Below are 4,700 nucleotides of genomic sequence, written 5' to 3' on the forward strand. Positions count from 1 at the left end.
CTTGATATTTTATTTACAAGTTTTATTTAAATACGCTAGTTATATAATTAAAGTAGTTATTTCAAATTCAAATTCCATTCAAAAAAAATTAAATTCAAATAATAATACAAGTAACAATAAACTTTACAATCAACATAATAATAATATAATTAAACTTTTAAAAATATTAAATATTACATTGTATAGTTATACTTACATTTTTAATCAAACTAATTCTGAGCTCAAGAACTTAAATACGTTTTTCTGTTTCCACAACCATTACTTTCTTTTGCTAATTTAGAGGATGTCAAAAATTTAATTGGTAAATTTGTTAAATTAATAATAGTTCGTGTATCGCATGGGACAATTGCTAGTTATATAATATAATGTACACTCAGTATAAAAATAATGTACATTTTCTGAATAAAATATACATTATTTTACAGTATATAAAATATGGTTCACACAACTTGTGTGAATCATGGTCCACACAATAATGATTGATGAAGGTGTATGGTTTTGGTAATTTGGGGATCAAATAGTGCACCCAGACCCAGGGAAGAGACAACATTTAAAATTTTGGGAAGCAAATTTGGGTATGGCGCCACTAGATAATTTTTTTTGTAGGACTAAGATTTTTGTGTTAATTATTTTTAATATGAACGGTGTCAATAGCATGAGTATAGTTTTTGAGTTATGGCTCGTGCCCCTTTATAACTCACATGCGTAGCATCCTTATCCAAAACCAGTGTACCATGGATTGTTTTGTGGATGAGACATTATGGTAAATGGTAATATTCACCTCTAAAATACAAATTATTCAAATATTCAAAATCCAGTATTTCAATTCAACAATCAAGTGATCAACAAATGTAAATTATAAGTTAAAGATTTCAATTATAAGTGTATAACAATAATAATTTGCTCTTGACACTTTGTGCTTTAATAGGAAAGTATATATGGATAGATATTACATTATAATAGAGTCAATAGTACTAAAAAAAAAAAACAATAATTAATACATTAATAGTAACAACTTAATTTATTAATACTAAATGATGGAGAAAATAGAATTCTCCATGATTAAAAGATGAATACAAAGTAATATAAGGTGATTGCATGAAGTTAATAAATAACAAGACACAATACTATTAACGTGGAAAATCACGGGCCTTTTTAGGCTAAGCCAAGCTGAAATTCACTATTTATGTTATAGCTGGCAAGCACATGTACAAAGGCAGCCATAGTTGTAATATGAAGAAATATTATCGGTAGGAGACAGGTTATTAATACTGAATGGGCCTTTGTATAAAGTAATCTCTTTGACAGTTTCAACTTCTTGTAGCCTTCCCTAGTTTCAATTATTATTATTATTTTACATTATAATTTTACTTGGACTTATAAATGTACTTTTAATTTATTGAAGGTGTCCATTAACTTTATTGAAGGTAAATATGAATATAAACAGGTCTTGAATGTTTACATCATAAAGTATGTAATAATATAATAAAATCAGCAGGCAACTATGACATATTAGCTTGTGTTGAAATCATATGGCCACACGCCCCATGGTGCGCCACATTGGATTGGGTCTGCTCAGAATTGTAACAAGTGACTGCATGCATGTGTCGCTCAAGTCGTTGTAGTATAGTGGTGAGTATCCCCGCCTGTCACGCGGGAGACCCGGGTTCGATCCCCGGCAACGGCGCGTTCGCATTTAGCTCTTTAAAGGAAAACAAAGCTTAGGCAAATCAAAACAAAAGCAATCCGACCTGCCGGAGTCGAACCAGCGACCTAAGGATTTCAGCTCAGAATACCCCAACTACAGTCCTCCGCTCTACCAACTGAGCTAAGGTCGGGCGTTAGTTCAATGTTCAGAGAGTTATTATAGTTAATACGTGGGCCCAAATAAGCATTCATAATTCGCCAACAAACAACCTTTATTATTATTAGGATTATGTTGCACACAACGAAAATAAAATTAATGCCTATGTAACATATTTCACACCTATTAAAAAGTGGTTATTTATATTAGTTCAAATTTACATATACTTTTTTTTTTCTTTAAGTGGAACAAAGGCTTTTCCAAAATCTTTCTAATTATATTAAGCATCGTTTTCCAAACTTCATAATTAAAATTTGTGAATTAATTTCTTTGGGTATACCTAAAATTATTTTTATTGATTTTATTATTAGCATATTAATATTTTTGCATAGCATGAAATTGAAACTAACATAAAGCACTAACAAACTGAACAAATGTGTTCAAAAGTCAATATAAAATAATTATTTTTAATAATATTTTAGGTTAGTTCGGGATTTCGAGTTAGGTTTAGTTGGAGTGGTGCCCGAATTTAATTTTAAAAAGCATAAAGTGTAGATGACATTTTTGAACCTAATATCCCAAACAAAATAATATTTTTTTTATATTTTCAATTTGTGTGAAATCATTTTGGTTTTTTTTTTAGGGCGTTAGTTTGAATAATGTAAATAATTTTTAATCACAAATGTCGATAGCACATTAACAACATTGTTTCTAGAATCAACCTCTATTTATTGTACTCAATAGGCTATATTGAAGCGCTAAAGATCATCTTGGACTAGACCAAGGAAGATGTAGCGAACAACAGGTAACTTGTTAGTATACCTTTAGAAAACAACTTGACCATTTGAAACCTATAATCAGCCATGGAAGAACAAAAGTGATAATTAGTGCTTTATGAGCTCAACGACCTCTGATCTCCCAAACACTAGTAAGGTCACTATTTTCTCAGTCCATTATAGGGCAAAAATCTCAAAAGATGTTAAGCCACATTGGGACCAAGCTAGGATACCAACATTTACTTGGTTGCGTATTAGGCATAGATATTGATGTATGATGTCAACGATATTGTATTGCGTAAGATGTTCTCAGGTAATTTTATCTTAGAGTGGTTCATGGACCTACAAAGTAAGTACATTTAGAGTTCCATTGATTTAGCTCATTGTTTCGCTACACGATTCTTGAGCTACCAACAAAAGAAGAAACATTTTTCATGTTTCTCTCCTTTTAAGGGTAGAGTGTAACACCCCTTATTTTTTACACAATATTATTTAAATATAAATATTTTTAAAATGGAATGATTTTCCAATTACGGAGTATTAAATACTAGTATTTTACATGTGCGTTGCACGAAATAGATTTGTTATAATATTTTAGATTTTTAGGAATATTTGGATCGATATATAATTATATAAATTACAACAACGAATATTATACAGTGTAATTGAGGAAATGAGTTGGATATATAGATTATGTTTTTTGATGTTATCCTTGGTTGATTTCGATTTATACAATTAAAATCTATAAACTTAGTTAACAAATAGGTCTAACATTTCTCATCTGGACGACTTAAACAATGCAAATGTCAAATGGTTTGTCTCAACATTTTCATGAATATATTATTAATAATATTGAACACCGTACCATGAACTATTCAATGGTTAATAAATAAACAAATACATACTACAAGTTGTAGAATTCATATTATATTATATTTAAATAAGTAATTATTATCATAATATTTCTATTTATATAGAGAAAATTATATTTATATTGCAAAAATGATAATTTAAAAATTTTGAGTTATATATAATGTACAAAGTTATAAAGACAATTAATGCAAAATCATTAAAAAATAATAATTAATTTATGGTCGTTTTTATAAGGGTGCATTATAATTTTTAGTTATTAGTTAGTCATCAATGTTAGAATTTATTAAATAGTAATAGAGTTAAAGTATTGTAATGATAATTATGCTAACAAAAATATAGTAAAGATACTTTTGTCAAATAACAACGTAATGTACTATATTTAGAGTACAATGTATATATTTATTAGCATAAAAGAAAAGAAATAAAAACTAAGAAAATAACTTGAATTGACACATGTAATCTTTTGAATTGAGTATTAAATATCTAAGTAATCAAATAAAAATAAAAAATTAATATATATATATATATATATATATATATATATATATATATATATATATATATATATATATATATTACCTGGTAACATGTTGATTATCTGTAAATTAGGTTTAATTGCATAATTTTAAAGAGTTTAATAAGTGTGTAAATGAACATTTTTAATGTTTGAGGGTTTAATTGTTTTTTCATCAAAAATTAAAAGGTCTATTTGACTATTTTTCCTAGTATTTTAGATTTATATTTAGAGGACATTTGGGATAATGCAGTAATATTGACGCATTGTTATATTTATATATATATATATATATAATATTTTAATATCTCAATATAATAAGGACGTTTTTTATGCGGAAATAGATTATTAAAGTTACGTTGTCAGCTTTACGATGGTATATTTGTAAAAGATTTTGTTTTATAAATATAAAAAATTCCGGTGAGGAATTCAATGTATCCATGCATTCAACAGGCAACATGTATCAATATATTCAGAATATATATACTCCATATCACATAATATCATCATATTTAAAGGTTCCTTATATGCATGGCTCATGGCTGAGCTTCAATTTTTTTTTTTTTTTTTTTGGATAAGGTCAAAATAAGCTTTTGAACTGAAAGTGTAATTAAACTCTCAAATAATAAAAAGTTCCAATTAGACACCTAAACATAGAAAAAATATAATTAATCTCATTTTACTTGTTATTGCAAGTAGCCTCTAAGTTAAAGGTGATTGATATGCTACATCA

At 27.4% G+C, this 4,700-nt stretch overlaps 2 non-coding genes across 2 annotated transcripts; one reads left to right on the plus strand and one right to left on the minus strand.

The window, feature by feature from the left end:
• The first annotated feature begins 1,615 nt into the window (after nucleotides 1-1,615).
• Nucleotides 1,616-1,687, plus strand: TRNAD-GUC. Its single transcript has one exon. It is a non-coding gene; the product is annotated as a tRNA-Asp (tRNA).
• A 58-nt stretch (nucleotides 1,688-1,745) lies between these two features.
• On the minus strand, nucleotides 1,746-1,838 carry TRNAY-GUA. The gene is made up of 2 exons: nucleotides 1,802-1,838; nucleotides 1,746-1,781 (listed from the first exon to the last, which is right to left on the minus strand). It is a non-coding gene; the product is annotated as a tRNA-Tyr (tRNA).
• Nucleotides 1,839-4,700: the final 2,862 nt, after the last annotated feature.

Source organism: Ipomoea nil, unplaced genomic scaffold, assembly GCF_001879475.1.
Source record: "Ipomoea nil cultivar Tokyo-kokei standard unplaced genomic scaffold, Asagao_1.1 scaffold3069, whole genome shotgun sequence".
NCBI classification, from domain to species: Eukaryota; Viridiplantae; Streptophyta; class Magnoliopsida; order Solanales; family Convolvulaceae; genus Ipomoea; species Ipomoea nil.